Source organism: Choloepus didactylus, chromosome 14, assembly GCF_015220235.1.
Source record: "Choloepus didactylus isolate mChoDid1 chromosome 14, mChoDid1.pri, whole genome shotgun sequence".
Classification (NCBI taxonomy): domain Eukaryota; kingdom Metazoa; phylum Chordata; class Mammalia; order Pilosa; family Megalonychidae; genus Choloepus; species Choloepus didactylus.
The window spans coordinates 57,252,087-57,272,833 of NC_051320.1; the positions used below are offsets into that span (position 1 = coordinate 57,252,087).

The 20,747-nt window shown below is 42.4% G+C and overlaps 1 long non-coding RNA gene across 1 annotated transcript; it reads left to right on the top strand.

Moving 5' to 3' along the window:
* Positions 1 to 13,258: 13,258 nt before the first annotated feature.
* LOC119508944 lies at positions 13,259 to 20,116 on the top strand. The gene is made up of 3 exons (XR_005211596.1): positions 13,259 to 13,340; positions 16,350 to 16,492; positions 19,778 to 20,116. It is a non-coding gene; the product is annotated as an uncharacterized LOC119508944 (long non-coding RNA).
* Positions 20,117 to 20,747: the final 631 nt, after the last annotated feature.

Genomic DNA, 20,747 nt, shown 5'->3' on the forward strand with positions numbered 1-20,747 from the left:
CATTTGGGACCAATGCCTGGAACAGAGTCCCATCTGCAGAGCTCCCTCAGAATCCCCAGTGGTAGGCAGCTGGTGGAGGAATCTCTCATGACTTAACATGGTCGCTTGAGCCACTCCAATGTGCAGATCTTACTTGACTCCCTAGAGTGTTTGTTGTTGTTGTTTTGCCTACTTTGGCTTTTAGGATCAGTTCATATCCCTGGTCTGGGCTGAGTCCTGGTTTATCAGAGTTCTTGTTATATCCTCTAAGCCTTATTCAAAGACCTGGTCCCAGCCTCTGGCTTTGTATCTATGGTCCAATACCCTGGCAATAATAGTGTATCCTATGTCTTAGAAAGATATATGTTCAAGATGCTCAAAGGACAAGAATTGGTGCTCAAAGAAGAAATTGTCGGATATCACAAAAAGTCATGAATGTACGATATTTTATAGATCCAGATATAAATGAGGACAAAATAATCAAGAATATTTTCCCTGACTATCCTTGAATGAGTTGGCAATTTAGGACATAGAACTGCCCAAGTTTTGCCTATTTTCCTTGATAACACCCATCTCTTTCCACCTCTCTCATACTTGGTTGTTATTTTCCAAGTCCCTGTTCCTTTGATCTCAACCCCCACTGCTTTCTGGAACTTAGAGCTGATGAGCAGCCATTTCCCAACATACTTAAAACCAGTTCTCAGCTGCCAGTATCTCATTTCTGATCACAAATTTACAACATCTTTTCAAGTCTAAAAATATGATAATAACAACCCATAAGGTTTTGTTGACAGCTAGTGTCCTGGTTTGAATCTCTTCTAAAAAAGAAGGCAACATCCAAACAAAATGATTCATAAAGTCTCCTCTGCAACTGCCAACACCCAGCTCATCTCCTCTCAGGAGGAAGGGGCAGGTTCTCCTTCCGTCTCCCCTGTCACCTCCATCCCTGTCAGATCCACAAGCACCTCCTCATTAGGTCAGTGGCTTTCTTAGTTCCCATTAGCCCCTTTCATTTGCTCCTTTTCCATCAGGCACACCTTTCCTCCAAAGCACTTCTCTTTCCACTGTGACTCCTCTCCTCCCCTCTGAGAAGAGTTGCCGAGTCTTTCGGCAATCAAGGATCCTCTTGCCAACACCCACCTCCCCTTGATCAGTGAGCACCATGGTAACTAGCCTGGAAGGGTGAGTGAATAGACACTTTTTTTATTCTCTCTTAGAGGCAAGTGAGGCTATTGAGCAGGGAAATAGGAATTCTGCACACAAGGAATTAACAAGAATTGGGATTGGTGACTGGAAAGAGGATGGGACAAGTGTTGATGGATTTCAAGGTGAGACAAGCCCAGTGATGGGGCAGAAATCAAAGGAGGCTTTCTGGGGGATATAGTTGAAGTCAGGGAATGGTTGGTAAAATCTTAGGACACTGTTAATTAATACATGGTTTTAAGTTGCTGCTTGTATTATGCTTGACTGCAATCTCTTCCTTTGCCCCAAACCTTCAGTAACGGTCTGGTAAGCTGGTGTTACTCGGGGAAAAGGAGAGGGAAGAGTAGCTACAAGGACCCAGGCAACAGCAGGGAAGCTGCCTGCAGAGTGACGCAGAGACTTGCGGTGCCCAGATAGTCTCAGAGACCTTGAGGAGGTGCCCGGACTTGCCAGGATACGACACTCGTTTGGGGTGTGATGAGGATTGGGAATCAGGCCTGAGTTGGGAGAGTGGAATCACTTGCTAAGGCAGAAGCACTTGCAAAGTTTGGTTGACTGAGGCAACTCTGCAGACCCCATATTTTGAGGTGAGGGTGGGATAATTTGAGATGTAAATTAAGAAATTTGTTTCAATAATATTCGTGGAGCATCTAGTAAGTGCCTGGCACCATCAGCCCCAGCTAAGTGGGAGACACAACACAGAAATAGACCATTTCAGTATGACACTGTCAAGGCTACAGAAGTGACCACAGGATGCTATGGAGGACAAAGTAAGGTGTGTGTGTGGGCGGGGGGGGGGTTGGACAACAACCACAAAGGCTTTCTGGATAAGACCATGACAGGGTGAAGGATGAGTAAGTGTAGTAAGGCAGAGCAAGGCGGGCTGAGCTTTCCAGGCAAGTGGAAAAGGGGGAACAAAGATGCAAGGGGGAGGGACAGCAGAGTCTGTGGGAGGAGCTGCAAGCAGCTCAGCATGGCTAATTCAAGGCAGGGGTGGGTGAAAAATGGGAGAGGGCGTAATTACAGTTAGGGAACATTTGATGTGTCCTGGGGAGGTTGCTTGTCCATCCATGGCCCATATTTCTCCATAAGAGTCTTCCATGATGAAGAGTTTTCTCAGGCCCTGATGAAAGGACATCTACCTAATTTAATATCTTTTTTCTACAATTATATTTATTTTTACTGTTTGGTTAGAATGTCCTTTCTTTTATGAAAAGATAGTGATTCTTACGTGCTTGTTCTTTGTTTTGAACTCCTTAGCTGGCAAAAGGAAAAGTTGACAGTTCTACATGGCTCTCCTATATAATTTTATTTTATTTTGTTTTGTTTCTTTCATTTTGTTTTGCTTTGCTTTGCTTCCTTTTAAACTGCCCTTTGGGATCCGGAGATCTGGGAACCATGCATGAGGGCAAGAGCTAGGTGTTTAAGCAGGGGAGCAACACAGATTTGCATTTTAGAGAGAAAACTGGTTAGACTGTGAGGATGACTTTGGAGGGTGGGGTTGGTCACATGAGGCAAGTCAGGAGGCTATAGCCAAAGCCTGGACATAGAGGAGGTCTTGACGAGGCAGGATGCAGTAGACAAATGCAGGAAATATTTGGGAAGTAAAAGCACCAAGTGTTAAAGCACTAGTCTGACTTGTTCACCTCTGGGTCCCTAAGACGATGCCTGCCCAGTTGGTTAAAACACACTCGCTGATGAATGAGTGAACCTGGAGATTAATCAGATGTGAGAAGTGAGAGACAGAGAGAGCAGTCAAATGTGAGTCCAGGCTTGGGTTTCTAGGCGGATGGTGAGTCCCATCATTGTGATGGAGGGAAAGGAAGAGAAATGGGTTTGGGGGAGATGATAACTTCTGCTTTGGGGCTGTTGGGAATAAGGGGCTTTGGGAAAATCCAGGTGGAAAGGCACAGCAGGAAGGCACATCCAGGCCTGAGCTCCAGGAAGAGGTAGAGGCTGTTGCTGAACTTCAGAATACTCCTTGATTCCCCAGGATGCAGTCAGGGGTAAGGGAGAGAGTGCTACCACATGATACTTAGAGAGATCTCTGACATGATTACAAACCAGTGAATGAATTTCATTGAATATTCCAGAACATATCCAAATGAAAACCACCTAGCATGGTCAGAACAAAAGGCTGGGACTGTTCTTTCCTTCCAAATTCAGAGCCTGCAGGTAAACCTGGTTTCCCTTTCAAGGTTGATGTGTTTATTCTAACCTGGTTTTATTGCAAAAATAAAAGGGAAAAATAGATGAGTAAATAGGCATTTGCTGAAGATGAGGCAGGATACTGTTTTTGGAGCCTTTGCTATCTGGCAGGCACTGTGCAGGGCACTTGAAGTACACTTTCTCATTTCATCTTCACAAGCGCTCTGCTGGGTAGCATTGTTAGCTCTTACAAATCAGGGAGCTAAGAGTTACAAGGCTTTAGAACTGGTCTGTAAGATGGGATTTGAGCCCAAATCTGCTTGGTTCCAAAGCCCTTGCAAAGGCCTGGCACATGTTCTGAATTTCCATCTGTCATTTGCCTCAGGTTCCATCAGGCAAGTCCTGAAACTAAAGAAAACTGTACTTTTCATATAAGCCACACTTTTGGCCTATTCAGGTCTTGATTTGAGAGGCCACTAGGAAGGAATCCTCTCCCCAAGTCCTCCACCATCAGATTATTCTATTGCACTCAAAGAAAAAGGGAGGAGAGAGAAAATAAAATCAATAAAGGCAAACATGTTCACTTGCTGATAGCTCTTACAAAAGATGGCAATGTTCAGCCTATCAGAACACCTCAATTATCATCAGGCCAGGAGACTCACAGAGGTCACCCAGATCGGGGCTGAGCATCAGGGGCCACCCCCCTCCCCACCCCCACCTCCCACATCCCAGCAGAGGTCACTCAGCAGGATCCTGCCAGCGCTCAGGCTCCCAGTCCAGCCCTCTTCACTTACTTGGAGAAGTGGGAGAGGACAGGGTTCTGGAAAGGAGTTAAATTGGGGCACGAGGCTGGCATTTTGGGTGAAATATCATAAACCTGGGCTACAATACCCCAGAATCTGTTGCTGTGGGGCCTATTCATTAATTTCTTTAACAAATATTTTTTTAATGCCTGCTTTGTGGCTGGCATTGGGACTGAGAGTGACGAATAAAATAGGCACAAACTTTTGCCTTTGCAAAGTTTATAGTCTCAGGGGAGGGGGTAGATAATAGACAAAGAAACACAAAATGCATAACTAAGATTTATGATCAATGCCTTGCGGGCATGGTGGCATCATACATCTGGGAGTCATCCATATGCAATGCCTCCAAGTCACCGTCTTTGGAAAGCAATGGGGTGGGACTGGGGTACCCTGCCAGGTTTGCTTGAAAAGATAGTGCCCACACAATCAGCTCACACTGTCTGAGCAATAAAATGCCCATGGCGGCCTCTGCTAAGAGAGACAGCCCTTCAAGGAAATTAAAGGTGACCTGAGAAGACAGTATTTGGAGCATCAGAGGAGAAGCTTCAGATAGATGGAGTTGGTAAATACAACTTCTATCCTCCTTCTTTCATTCTGCTCTTGGGTAGGGGTGGGAGAAGGAAAAATGTCTATGAATACCAATGTGGTATATTAGATGGCTGGGTGTGCAAAAATATTCACTCCCTGCTCTTCACTGCCATGGGAGGAAGATATTTCCCTGCCCCTTGACTTTGGGCTCAGCCAAGTGACTTGCTGTGGTCAATGAGTTGTTACCAGATGTAGCTCTAGCCCAGACAGTTGGACTTGCCTTTCTGTACCTCTCTCAGGGCTGTGAAAAGAGCTTTCCCTGGAGAGCACAACCCGCTGAGGCAGTCACCAGCTGATCCACAGTAGACTTGCAGACTCGCAACATCACGTGGCAGTAGCTCATTCATACAACCAGTAACAGTGCAAAGAGGCAGTTGGGAGAGTTAGCCCCTCTTGCCCAAACCATTCCAAAACAATCTAAGCAGAAAACAATGGGCTTACTCTGCAAATGCTGCATCAAGGAATCTAAGCAATCACCTTCCTATCAGGCTACCAACCTCAGCTTCCACTGTTGAGTTCAGCTTCTGCCTCTGAAAAGAGAACACAGCCGTGTGGTCAGGGTGTGTGGGCATGGCCATCCCCAGTGGCACAGGTGACCCTCTTCATGACCAATCCTTGGGCTCACGGTGTCTCTGACTTACAGGGTCCAAGGCAGGAGCTTTTATTTCCATTGTGTGTTGACGTGGTTGAATCCCGGTGGGGTTCAGACTAAGGCAAGGCAAGTCTGTCCCCAGTCTTGCCTGAAGTCTGTCAACAAACAGCTTTGCAAGAAGGGCAAAGCAGAGCACAGGGATTGTAGACACTCAACAGCACAAGGATGGTGCCCAGCATGGAAAGGGAAGTTTCCTAAGGAAAGGAGAGTCCGGTGGAGGCTCTCAGCCTGAAGGCGCTGTCATTTCCTGCCAGAGCCAACAGGCTAACTTAACATCTCTCAACATGTTCTGGAGCTCCATGTAAGGTGTTTAGAGCAGGACTGAAAATGAGCTGTCAAGAATCTTGGGGGTAATCTGTTTCTCTCTCTGGTTCTCTGTAAGTGTATATTTCACCCTTCTCTCCTAGCAGATTTGCTTTCTGTGGTGTAGATCACCTGTGGGGGGTGAAATTTCTGCCCCTTTATGTCAGTATATCTACCTCTCCCCTCCCCTCCACTACCCTCCCATCTCCTCTCCTCTTTCCTCTTCCTCCTCCTCTACTTCTTTTTTTCTTCTCTTCTCCTTCATCACTTTCCTTTTCGTTCTCCTTTCCTGTCTCCATCTCTCCCTCTCCCCTTCTTGTCATCCCCACATTTCCTAGAAACAGGCTCTCACTGGTTCCATGTGTGTCAAATAGATATCTGTGGTCCAGTCACCTGGGTTGTGTTGAACATGAGCAACAGCAGAGAACCCACTTCCTGTGGACGGGCTTCCCATGGAGTGGAAACTGAAGGAGACTTTGCAAGTTGGGCAAAAATCCCCGGAGCAGCCTCTTATGGGCAGGGCTATCGCGGTTCCTCCTTTGTATCTCCAAAGATCTCATACAGCTTTGAGCTACACATAAGTGATAGTAAGAAATTGTGGAGGGATGACTGATTGACTGCAGTAGCATTTTTACACTGTGAAAGAAAAACTACCACGGCAATGATAATAAGACCAGATCCCAGGCAGAACTAGGGGACCAAGGTTTCTTGCATCCTTGGGTAACCCTGGGCAGTCAGTGAGACTGAGGAACGGTCTGAACTTTGGAGCCCGGGTACTTTTTCGTCTCTCTTCCTTACACTTCCTTTTTTCCTACCCCTTTACTTTCTACATTTCAGAATCTAAACTTCCATTCTTCATTTGCTCTTCTGTTTTGTCCCCTTTCCCCAAATCAGCATTATAAAGGGAAAAAAATCAAAGGGAAACAGTGGCAGTGCTTAATCCAGTTCTGGCCTTAGCACAAACTAGCAGGGCAACCTCAGGGCAACAAATTACTTGATTTCTCAGCACTTTTATTTCCTCAACCTAAAAAGAGAGGATAAGATGGCTTGCAGCCTATATTCCCAGGAGCCTTAGGGATCTGCAGGAGCAGCCTCAAGTTAGGAAGGCTGAGCAAGGAAGGGGTTGTCAATCCCAGTTTCAACCAACCAAAAATCTAAAAAAATTTATAATAACAGGTGATAGGTGTAAGATTTAGAGTTCTGCTACTAAACAGGACTAGTTCATCTCCAAGGTTCTTTCTATATCACTTAAGAATTTTGTTAGGCTGCAAGGAAAGAGTTTAAAGGAGCTTCAGAATGAGAATGGGTGTTCTATTTTCTTTCATGTAAAAGAAGTCTGGAGTTCAGGGTTAGGGTGGCTGCCCCACATCATCAGCAAGGACCTCGACCTCCTTTTTTCTTCCTGCTCCACCATCTTAGCACTGGCTACTGGCTGCCATTCTCATACTTGCCTCATGGTCACAAGATGGCCACTGGAGCTTAGCCATTGCCCCTGTATTCCAAACAGGAAGAAGAAGGAAGTTGGAGAGAAATTGGTGGGGGAATGTGAACCACCAATCAATAAGTTCTCTATTTAAGAAAATTTCTTGCACGTCTCAGCCACTAACTTTACTTGTATCTTATTGTCCAGAACTTAGTTACATGGCTACCCCTAGCTGCAGGATTGCCAGGAAACATCGTTTTCTAGCTGAGCACTTTCCTTCCCTCCATAAAATCAGAGTTAAGAAGGAAGAAGAGAGGAATATTGAGCAGGCAGCTAGCAGTCCTACCAAGGCTCTGATTTCCACAAAATTGGACCTATGCCCTGGTCAGTCCCTCAACCCCTCTACTTCATGTGGTTGCCTATATGCCTATATGTTGTTAGGTATGTGGAGGGTTCTGTTTCAGTGGGTTTTCTTTGCTGTGGTTCTTATTGATGCCCTGCATAACATTTTCTTTACAACAACGGTAAAATATGTCTGCTTAAATAAATCAACACATTCATCTCAACTGATTCCTTCATATGTTTACTTGTGGGGTAAAACTGTAAAGTTCAGGGCTGTTTTTTTATCCACACACACCCCATCCATACACACACTAATTAGTATTGTCAAGCTGTGAGCTCTTCTTTTCATGGTTTTTCACAATGACACCGTATCCAGTGGAATGTATGTGCTGGCGAGTAAGTGCTAGAAAGTAGCAGAGAGAAAAGGAAAGGTGACTGCAGGGAGAAGGGAGCTGTAGGAAAAGAATTCAAAACTTTTGAAGATTTGGGTACTCACATCTTCCCCTCCCCTCTACACACTTCCTTCTCTATGTAACTGCACCCTCATTCTTACTTTCTCTCCCTATTAACACCAAGTAAAACATTTATTTGGCTCTTCTCTAATAGAATATAAGTTCCTTGAGGTCAGGGCTTTTTGTTGGTTTTGTTCCCTGTCGAATCCCCAGTGCCTAGGACAGAGAGCCTGGCACAGGTAGGGACTCAGTAACAATATTTATTAAATGCTGGAATACCCACATATATAAAAATCCAGACGCCTCCAGGAACTTTTCCAGGCCAAATGGCACCTTTTTCTGTGAAGCCTTCTGCAGGCAGAGTTAGTAATTCCCATCTCTGGGTGTCCATTCTACTTTGTTTATATCTTTCAAGGATTGTGTTTTCCACATTGTATTATATTTCTCTTTCCTATATGTCACCTAGATCTGGGTTCCTTGACAATGGGGACCATGTTTATTCTTTCATAGATTCCTGGTGTCTAACCCAACATTCACCATCCAGCAGGAGCATGGTATTGTAGAATGGATGAGTGGATGGATGAGAGAATGAATCTGTCCTCACTTCCCAGAGCCCGTCTCTAGTGAATGAGAATTATACTATTTGGTTACCTTGGTTTCCTCAGGGGAAAGGTAGAGGAAGAACAGAAAACTGCTCATTTTCTACAGATCTGACCAGGCTGGAGACAGATTTGAGAATCCATGACATGTCTGTGAGAGTTAAAGTTATGGGGTAGACTGAGGTCACAGAGTAGATCAACAAAAAGAATTCAAAGGAGCCCCAAAATTTAAGAAGTGGGTAGAAAAAGAGGATGTAGCAAAGGAGACTGAGAAGGAAAGGAGAGATCAGAAACGAACAGAGGCAGGAGAGTTTCACAAGGAAGACATGGTCAATAGTGCCAAAAGCTACAAGGTACAGCGGTCCACCTACTCTGCCCTGCCTCTTTTGACCAGCCTTTAGAGGACTCCAGCTGAGTTCGACCCTGCTCCTCACTCCCAATATCCTCTGGAAGAAGGACAGTTCCCAGGTCAGAGGAATGTGTTCCCCACGTGCAGTGCTGTCCAACTATCACAGCCACACCTTCTCCACTACAAGGTAATTTTAGCTATAGCAAAGGCTAGTTACAATTAAAAAATTTTAATGTAATTTTTAAAAAATATATTCACATACCATACAATCACCCAAAGACAATTAAAAGTTAAAATACACACACACACACACACACACACACACACACACACAGAGAAGTAGCTCTTGCTGCTGAGATTTTATGGCTGGAATGGCCATAGCTCAGATTTGCTCTGGGGTATTATGGCCAAAATCAAACCATGAGTTGAGGTAGCAATAAGAATCTGAGTCAACCCTGCAGGCTGGGGTTATGAGTACAGCAGCATTTCCCAAAGCATACGCCAAGAAACAATGATTATAGGGAATGTTAATAGATGCAATGAGAGAAAAAGAGTCCTGTGGTTAAAAAGAAAGAGATCAGAATCAGCTTGCTGAGCCAGAATCTAGAAGACAGAAGCTCAGAATGTGAGAATGAGATTAAGTTTAGCTTTCACACAGGACAGGTGTGCCTAGCAGGGTGGGGCAGTTAAGGAATTGGTAGAAGGTTAAAAAGACAAACTGTAATCCACAGTCAGTCCCCCTGCTTATCTGCCCACTATCCACAGTCAGTCCCCCTGCTTATCCACCCACTATCCACAGTCAGTCCCCCTGCTTATCCGCCCACTATCTACTATCCTTGCAGAGTGGAGCCTCCGAACAGAGGTTCTCAAAGCAGCCTCATAACTTGTTACCAAACTAGCCCAGACTGGCTCTAAAGAGGCCTGGACATACCCATTATAGTCAGGGGTGGAGACTTGTTCCAACCATCCCTAATATTGCAAATTTGCATGGGAAATGTATTTCAAATGTTTCCAATTTGGGCGGGCTGCATGTTTCAAATTTGCACTGGCTAGTTAGGCTTGTCCAATACAATGTAACCTCTGGAGTATCCAGCCAATGGAGAAACAGGGGAGGGACTTGTGGTTAGGTTTAGGGAATAAATACCGCTGAATCTATTGTTCTGTGTCAACGCCCACATTTGGTTGGGTGCCCATTCTTGCAAGACTGTGAATAAATTCTTTTCTTCTCCACAATCGGGTGAGCGTTTGTTCCTTTTCAGGAACAGTGCTTGTTTCTCACAAGAATAAAGAGGAACAGGGGAGGCTTCAGAGTTTGGCCTGGTTGGGGAAGCAGAATGACAACCCAGCAGTGTAAAAACTGTAATAAAGTGAAACAACGTGCCAGGAGAGCAATGAGGAAGGAAACATGCTTCACACCAAGGAGATCTGGAAGTTTCCCGGGAAGAGTGCCTCACGTACAGTAGGTGTTCATAAGAAAGAACTGATTTAGATAGCATGTGAGTTGCACTTGGAAGAAGGGCAGATATGGAGATGGGAAAGTCATTTGGGGCAGAGGAAAAAGTTTGAACCCTAGCCTGGAGTATGGGTTAATTTTGTTGCAAGTGGTTGGAAAGAGGAGCACGAGGCTTTAGCTTTGTGCACGCTCAGCATCTCCCCAGGGAAGGAAGAGCTACTTTTAGCCTGTGCTGTTTCAGGCCATAGCCCTAGAATGAAACAGAACCAACGAACTGCCCTCATCAATGCCAGCTTTTGACTGAGAGTTGGGCCAAGTCCTGGGCCAGGCGGCCCAGATTCCCACCTGGACAAAGAAGACACCCTAACTCCTTCTGCCAAGGCCACCTGTGCGGGGCCTGCTCACTGAGCTCTGAAACCGCGTCTCCATTACTCTGAGCTGCAGGGCTCCCAGGCAGGGCCCCAGCTGCTTTGTTCGCGGTTGCTCCTTTGAGCTGAGAAGGCAGTGATGCTGGTGTCTCCATCCCAGCCGAGATGCTCGCTTTGTTCTGACGGACAGCCTCACTGTTGTGCATGCTGGCACGCATCCCGAGCTTTCCCACTCAGTCCGCTGTGTCAGCCCTGCAGGGCCAGGGGGCAGAAGCAGCCATGTCCTTGGCTTAAAAGGCTTGAGAGCTCTGGGGAAGGGGGGCATAAAAAGTGAGAATGTCTAAACAGAGTGCAAAAACCCAGCACAGAGCACTCTGTAAAGACTTCAAATGAATCTGCACACTTGAAATATAAATAAAATAAATAAAAAGCCTTCCTGACCACACCTATGCTGGATCTTGGTTACTAACACCATTCTACAATAAAAGGAACCAGCGATTAGTGGAGAAATGACTGCTTCTTGGACTGGGTAGGAAATATATAAGATGAGCCTGGAGCATCTCATAATGCTGCAAAGTAAGCAAGTGCTAACAAAACAAAAGAAAACCCACATTGAAGGGGGTTATGTCAAAGGGGCATGGGAACCAACTGAAAGAGCTCCCAATGGCCAAAACTGGAACAATTTAAGCAACAAAATAATAAAGCAGTATTGAGTTATAAACCAAAGTATAAAATCAGTATCTATGAGTCCATACTGATATTAATAAAGGATCGAATAAATTTAAAAATGGGAGAAGAGACAAATCTCCCTTAAAGAATAAATTATGAAGATACTTCATCCTAAATGAGAGAGAACACAACTCCCCACTCCTTAAGGTTGGGTTATACATAGCGACTTCCATCAAAGAGTACAGTATGCAAAGGGGTGGAAAAGAGTAACTTTACACTTGAGAAATCTAACAAATACTACTTCACCCAGGGTCAACACCAGCAGTGATAAGCAGTGATAAGTCATGTTGAAGGTATGTATCCTATCATCAGTCTAATCATGAGGAAAATATCAGACAAATCCCAATATAGGGGAATACCTGACCAGTACTCCTCAAAACTAAGGTCACCAAAAATAAGAAAAGTCTGAGAAGCCATCACAGAGTAACTTAAGGAGACATGACAACTAAATATCATGTGGGATCCTGGATGAGATCCTGGAACAGAAAAATGACATGAGGCAAACACTAAGGAAATCAAATAAACTATGGACTTTAGTTAAAGACGTATTAATACTGGTTCATTAATAGTAACAAATTTACCACACGAAAGTTAAAGATGGGAATAGGGGAAACTATGCGTGAGTGTGGAGGGGTATATGGAACTCTGTACTATCAACTCAGTTTTTCTGTAAATCTAAAACTATTTTAGGAAATAAAATCTATTAATTGGGAGACTAAAGAAAGCTAGAAGTCATTAATTAAAAAGTGAGAACAATTTTCTGGCCTCTGCCAGTGGTCGGTCTTTAATTTCTTGGCAGTTCTCTCAAACTTCTAACCCCTTTTCCTGCCTATAAAACAGGTTACCTCAGATCACAAGTCCTCAAGCAGGTTGTGAAATATGAGACACTAAGAGGAAATGAGTACATCTAAGACTAGGCCAATAGATTGGGGGATTCCTCCTTCCCAATTTTTCCTTCTAATGAATGAAAAATACTCTGGAGTGTGAAGAGAAATCCTTCAGCAGTAAGTCAGAGAGACTTCCATGGTTGCAGTCTTGGCCCTGCCATCTATCTGCTGGTCATACTAGGCCAAGCTACTTTACTCTGCACAGCCCCAGTCTCCCCATCTGTTAAATGGGGATAATCATATCTACTTTAAAAGTATGAAAATTATATATAGAATTACCATATGACCTGGCAATTCCACTCCTAGGTATATACCCCAAAGAACTGAAAGCAGGGACTCAAACAGATATTTGCACACCAGTGTTAATAAGAGCATTATTCACAATTGCCAAAAGATAGAAGCAACCCAAGTGTCCATCAACAGATGTATGGATAAACAAAATGTGGTAAATACACAAAAGGGAATATTATTCAGCTGTAAAAAGTAACAAAGTTCTGATCCCTGAACCTTGAAAACATCATGTTTAGTAAAATAAACAAGACACAAAAGAACAAATATTGTGTGATTCCACTCATATGGAATACCTAGAATATGCAAATTTATAGACACAGAAAGTAGATTACAGGTTACCAAGGACTGGGGTGATGGTGGGAATGGGAAGTTACTTAATAGGCACAGAGTTTCTGTTTGTGGTGGTGAAAAAGTGTTTGAAATGGATGGTGATGATGGTAGCACAACATTGTGATAGTAATTAATGCCACGGAATTTTATACTTGAAAGTGGTTAAAATGGGAAATTTTATGTTGCATATATGCTCCACACTAAAAAAAAAATTTTTAAGACTGTGGGTTGAATAATGGATGTGAAGCATTTAGCACAATGCCTGGCACCTCATTGTGCTCAGTAAATGTTAACTCCTCAGTGTGAAAAGCATTGCCCTAACTGTCAAGGCTGTCCCTTTTTTTACAGACACGTGGGCACACATATTCATGGCCTTTGATCCAGTCACCCTTCTCCTAAGAATTCACCTTAAGAAACTACATGACCAAGAGGAAACAAGAGGTATCAGCAGAATGGTATTCTTTGTAGAATTACCAGAGAAAAAAGATTGGGTTAATTAAATGATGAAGTACATTTATTTTAACACATCTATTTTATGGACTATTTTGAAAACATTAAAAATTGTTACCAAAATATGGCCAAAAGAATTTTGAAAAAGAAGAACAAAGTTGGAGAATTTTCACAGCGTGATTTTAAGGCTTACTATAAAACTACAGAAATCAAGACAGTGTGGTACTGGCATAAGGATAGACACATGTCAATGGAACAGAGTTCAGAAATAAACCCTTACAATTTTGGTCAACTGATTTGCAACAAAGGTGCCAAGACACCTTCAATGGGGAAAGAAGAGTCTTTTCCACAAATGATGCTGGGAAAATTGGATATCCATATGCAAAAATAAAGAGGGGGGGGGGAGAAAGGATAGGAGGGATAAAGGAAGGAAGGAAAGAAGGAAGGAAGGGAGGGAGGAGGAAAAAAATTAGACTTTACATCCTACAAGACACAAAAATTAACTCAAAATGGATCACAGACCTAAAATAAGCACTAAAACTATATAACTTGCAGCAAAGGAGAAAATCTTTGTGACCTTGAGTTAGACAAAGATTTCTTAGTTCTAATACTAAAAGCACAATCCATAAAAGAAAAAAATTGATAAATTGGACTTCATCAATATTAAACACTTTCCTCTTCAAAAGATACTCTCAAGGAAATGAAAAGGAAAGTCACCAACTAGGAGAGATTACTTGTAAATCATATATCCAATGAAAGACTTGAGTGCAGTATATATATGGAACTCAGTAATAAGACAAACAATCTGATTTTAAAATGGGCAAAAATTTGAGTAGACATTTCACGAAAGAAGATACATGAAAGACTAATAAACACACAAAAAGATGTTCAATATCATTAGTTATTAGGAAAATGCAAATTAAAACCACATGAGGCACAACTTTATACCCCCAGAATGGTTGTAATAAATAAAAGACAGACAATAACAAGTGTTTGTAAGAAGCTGGAGAAACTGGAACCATCATACATTGCTGGTAGCAATGTAAAATGGTACAGCCACTTTGGAAAAACAGTTTGGGGGTTTCTTTAGAAGTTAAACATGGAGTTACCATATGATCTAGCAATTCCGCTCCTAGGTATCTGGCCAAGGGAAATGAAAACAGATGCCACACAAAGACAAGTTCATGGCAGCATTATTCCTAACAGCCCCAAACTGGAAACAATTCAAATGTCCTCCTCCTGGTGAAAAGATACACAAAATGTTGTACATCCATACAACGGAACATTATTCAGGAATAAAAGGGAGCAAGCTACTGATTCATTCTTCAACATGGATGAAACTCAAAAGCATTATGCTAAATGGAAGAAGCCAGACACAACTTTATATGAAATTTCTAGAAAACACAAATCCTTAGAGACAAAAAGCAGATCAGTGTATGTCTGGGCCAAGGGGTGAGACTGAGAACTGCAAATGGGCACAGGAGAACTTTTTGAGGCAATGGAAATTTTCTAAAACTGGATTGTACAACTCTACAAAATTACTAAAAGTCATTGTATTTATTAGAATGAGTGAGTTATAAAATTATACTTCATGGAAATTATACTTTAATGTGTTTTCTGGAAATTGTTATGAAGATTGTGTAGGAACATTTTGTGATATATTAAATTTTTTAAAAAGCTAAATGCAAAATAGCACATCAATGATTACAACCATGATAAAATATGGATGAACTAGAATAAAAATGAAGGAACTAGGGGGAAATAAAAGTTGCCATATCAATAAAATGGGGACTTAGTTTGTCTTTTAACAAAATGTTCTTTAATCATTTTTTGTTATACTGAAAAAGATAAAAAGTGGAGGCAGGCTGTTTCGTGTTCTGCCCCCATCTTTTAGCTTTGAAGAGGCTGGAAGAGGAGACCGTAATGCCTCCTGGTTATCCAGCTCTTTTCTTCTGCATTGCTGGAGAGCTTTCGAGGCATTTGCTCATTAATCCTCCTTCAACCCATGAAGCAGGCAGAGAATAATATTACCTGCCTCTGCTTCACTTATTCTGGCTCATTTAAGGTATAATATTTGTATTTATGATGAGGGCTTTATGTGAACCCAGTTATAATCACACTTTTAAATATTACAAATCCCCACATATGTACTCACCAAAATACATGAATTACATTTTAACTACCTCATCTGAACTAGGTTATTTCTCCCCGACTCCCATTGTCTCCTTATCCACTCTGAGCTGAAATTGAGGTGTCCTGTTACCTTCACTTCCAAAGAAAAAGCACTACATCTGCTAAATGCCTCTGGTGGGTCAAAACAGAATTTCTCTTTTTGTGCTATCCTTAAATGAAAAAAAAGCTTTCTGGACAGCAGAAATGTATATTCAAGCACCAGCTTATCCAGCTCATCAATAGCATCTCACTTGGCTTTGGTTAGGACTTACTTTCTCTGAATTACAAAGAGGTGAAATCCCATGTTACAGAATGAATGATTCCTAATGAGCAACTCCTGACGAGTGCCACTGTTTCACATTAATTCCACTGTTAGGTGTTGTCCCCTGCCTGAAATGCCCCATTCCACCTTAGTCCCTCATCTTTTCAGACCTTGCATTCTTTATAACCTTTTCTCCTTTACTTCTCTTTGAGTCCACCCCTGCCCCCCATATTGGAAAGCATTTCTTCTCCCATGCTGGAATGAATGCAGACTTCTATTTTTGTCCTTATCATCCTATATTGTAAAGCATATGCTAAAGCATATTTGCCTGTGTGCTTGTCTCCCTCTATTAGATTGTGAGTTTGAAGAAGAGTTAATGCCATGATCCTCTTCGAATCCCAGCACATGGTGATGGTGATGATGATGATGAAGAGGATGAATGATAACAGCTATCATTTATTGAGTGGTCACTATATTCTGGGTCCTTGACCTTCCACCTGCTCTCTCTGTTAATCTTCAATAACCGTGTACTTAAGATTGATGTTATTGTCATTCTTGGTTTACAGATAAACGAACTGAAACTTAAGGAGGTTAATTTACTTGCTGGGTCCAGAGCTATTGTATAGTGGAAATGGGATTCATTCCCAGGCCATTTTGCTTCCAGAGCTGCAGTCTTAATCACCATTCTCCACTCCCTGGTGCATAACAGGTGGGCAAGGCATGTCTGAAGAAAGAATGACTGAGTAGATGGATGAAATAATGAACAGCATGGCCTAGGTAACAGCTATACCACAGACCATATTATAGATCCAAAAACTTACAAAAATTACACATGTACCAGGTTGATAGAACATTATCCTAGAAGGTAAGTTTATTCTTCTTGTCTTCTGATGCCAGGTTTGCAAACAGATTTTGTCCAATTAAACTCCAGGAACTATTTTGTTTAAAAAATGAAAGTTGAAATCATGCAAAGAATTTTAGAGATGACAGAAGTTTCACAAATCATTCAGTTCAAACTTCCTTAATAAATCAGGAGATAAAGCCTCAGTGAGGTTAAGTGACTTGACATTACATTATTAGACTGATAGCACATTATTATTAATTGTGTATCATTGTTCCCATTATTTATCATCACTGTTCTCTCAGGTGTGGAGGAATCAAATTAGGTTTTTCTTTCCTCCAAGAGCATTCCAGCGAAGTTGGCCTTAGAAGGGCCAACTAATCAGTAATATTTCAAAGCCACCCACCAAATTTCTTTTTTCCCACTTGCCTTCTTATCCATGCAATTCATTCAAAATAGGGAAAAGGGGCTTCTTCTTCCACACATTGGTTGAGAGGAACTTTCCCTAACCGTTGCTCATGAAAGAAAAAGTTCTGCAAAATCCCCAGGAAGATTAAGCAAGCTTCTGGGGTGGAAAATGACTTGCAGCACAGCCAGAGAGCCCCTGGCTGCTTCTCCTGCTGGGTTTCTGGGCTCTGCCCACAGAATCACCCAACCTGGAGAATCACAGATCCTTAGAGACAGGAAGGAACTCAGAGCATATTTAGTCCATTTCCTCTGATGAGGTAATTAAGGTCTAGTGGGTGAAGTGAGTAACCCAGGATCAGTCAGCCATTAGTGAGAGTGTTGGACCCAACCAGCCTCTTCCCCAGATGAACTGTCCAAACTGTGTCAAGTCTCACTCATGCCCAGCATCAGACTTAAAGTTGGAGCAGCATTTTCCAAAATGTGGTCTGCACACAACTCATGGTTACACAAGATGCTTCTGGCTATTAAAAAAAACAAACCAACATTTTTTCTTTTAATAGCTATGTATTTACTTCAATGGGTATTAGGAAAAAAGAATTAGCCCATCAAAGCTAATTTACAGATAAAACTGATTTGGATGAAAATAACAATTTTATTCAGCCTAATTCTATTTAGGCAAAAAAAAAAAAAAAGAAAGAAAGAAAGAAAGAGAAAGGAAAAAGGAAAAGAGGGGTTGCTTTAGAGGAAAAAGATTAAGCAAATCATATTACAGTCCATATGATAATATGGCAAAAATTGTGGGGGATTAGTATGCCAATTGTTAAAGTGTGGGACACACTGAACTAGGCTAATTCTCTCCTTTTTATAGATATGTTAACTGATGTGGTGCATGGAGAGGAGACGGGGGTCTGCTTAAGAATAGGACATAAGTATTTGTACTTAGCTTCAGGGATGTGGTCTTACCCTGGCCTATTGTATCCCCTAAGCACTAGGGCTGCTCATTTATACTTGACGGTCATGGGATTTCAATGGTTTTAAGGTTGCCATCAAACAGTGTTTTCCTGCTTCAGATGAACACTGTAAATACATTAAGAGAACAGCAGGTGTCTCTAACTTTTATTGATACACTTAAATGTTTGGTGCTGAAATGAGGAAACAGAAAAGATCTCACTGCAAATGTTCTCATGGCAATCTGTCACTTATCAGATTCTGGTCTTTCATCTGAAAATTGGCAGATTGGACAGCAACCAGTCTACACTTGTTCTCTATAGCTGCTGTTCTGACATGTTTACCGCGAACAAATACACTTTGTTTCTGTAGGGTGAATAATATCGTGAAAGAGCAACGTAGGTTTCCCGTTGCCTGATTTAAGCTGGTCCCAGACTTAGCCTTTAGGTAATTCCTTCCTTCATTTAAAATGTCTCATTAAGTCCTCCAAAGTCACAAGGTCGAGGAAAGATTTAAGGTGAGGCTTTTTGTGGAGTTTTCTTTGATTGTTCATGTTCAGAAAGTTCCCGCCTTAAAGATTTCTATCTGAACATCTGTAATCAACTGGCAGAGGCTTAACCCAACCCTCAGAGGAAGATCGAGCATTAATCCTCAGATATGAGGTATGTAGGCCCAAAACTCTGGGCCCTGGATTCTCTTCTTAGGCCAGTCCCAGAGGCCCACAGGTGATCCATTAAACCTCCCACTCCTACTGAGAGGCAGGTAGTGATGTTTCCTTCCTGACGTTATGTCAAAGGATTTTTCCAAAACAAATTGGGAAGATGTGAGCCCAGGCCTGGGGTTGAATCTCACAGGCATGTGAGTGGCATGTAAGCCTAAAACGGAAGGACAGGGAAATCCTTGGGTTGACTTTCAAAACTTCCCAAGGAACATTATTTCCAAGGGCACTTCTAAGATGTTCCCCTCTCCCTTGCATTAAATGTAGTTTAAGACATCTTCCTGGTCTTAGAAATATATCCTCCTTATCTCCTGAACCTCCCTTTCATCAAAGGCCATGAGAACATAGCAACCAAGAACTTAAAAGTGTTCAAACCAAATATAGGTTGGCGATTAGAGACACTAAGGTAAATACAGCTCCTAGCTTGATGAGATCTTACATGCCTTGCAGTCACTCGAGACCATCCTTGGAGTCTAGCCCTTATCCAGCCCAGTTCTCTTTTTTCCTTGACCCTCCATACTCTTTTTCTAGTTTCACTCTCAGATACTTGAGCCCCCAAAGTAGAAAGTTGCAGTTCTTGTCTGGTTCCTCCTGGCTAGCTCTCTTCCCACTCCAAGAGCAGCTCCCTTCTGGCCTCTTGCTCCTACCTGGGTCTTTCATTTGACTCCCTTTACTTCTTACTGACACTATCTTCTTCCCGTCCCTGTGGCCTGAGGTCCTCTTCACCTCTCATTCAACTGGAAACCAGAGCTGTTCAGTTGAAACACTTTAGTGCTAGCTTAAGAATTCTACATAACACATACAAAGAACTATTTAATCCAGTTGCTTAAATTCAACATTTGGTGTCCACCACAGTAAGGAAACTTCCGTGTAATCACAGGGAACCTTGTTCAAAGACAAGTCATTTCCTAAGGAATTTAGGTTGGATATATAACCCTTGATGATTCTCCTTGAAAAATGAAAGAAATGGTGGGAAAATATATCTCAAAGGGAAGGTTCATATATAATAGTGTATCTTGTAATTTAACACCATCACAGATAAGAAGCCTCTAATCAGATGCCTCTAATGTCTCTTGAAGTCCACAGATCCTGCCAAGTGGGCAACAGACCAGGTGATACTGTCTCCCCAGACTCAGCTGATTGTACCTTGTGAGGACCTGGGTCTCAGGGATGACCCATCCATAGGCCAATGGCCCATGACATAGCCTGGCTCAGCCAGTAAATCAGCCAAATCCTTCTCTCAGAAATTAAGGCAAAGACACCCAAAAAGAAGTTCTAATGGCTGGATTTGGAGATTATGCAGATTTGGAAACTGAACATCATTTTTGGCTGTGTAGACAAATAATCAAAAATATCCAGCTGGAAAGGAAGAAGATACAGGACGCAATGTAGAGAGAGAGACTTTGCTGTGAGGGGAGTGAGGGGAAGAGTTGGAAATGAGAAGAGAACATGCTACAGAGCCACCTTGATTCCTGCCTTCCCTGAAGATGGGTTTCTCAGCTCTTCCAGAGCTACCATGCATATGTACCCTTTCAATAAACCCTATTCTTTCTTATACAATTTGAGTGAGTCTCTGTTCCTAATTAAGACAGAATCATGGTGGAAGCCCTGAGTGAGGTGGTCTTTATAGACATTAACTGAGTGACCATTATAGCCTTCTCCAAGGGTAGTACTGGTCAGTGTTGGCTACTCAGTGTTGGCCTGGACATCAGCCCAGGGAATGCACCCAACCATGTTCAGTCCTCATATCAAGACTCAAGAGTCTAGCATTTTGCTGTAAAGGAACTATATCTCCATAAAGACAGTGCTAAGTCTCTCTAATACAGAATTATAGACTCTCAGGGTAGGAAGCAAATGAGGCCACTGTGTCTAAACCACACAGCTGATGGTTGCATCTCTTCTGCCAATTCCTAGCCAAGTGGTCTTCTGCAAATTCTTGGCCAAATGACATTTCCAGTGTCAGAGTTATAATCAGATCATTTCCATAGCTACCATTTTTTGATCACCCACTACAGATTAGGCACTAGGCCAGCTACTTCATATACATTA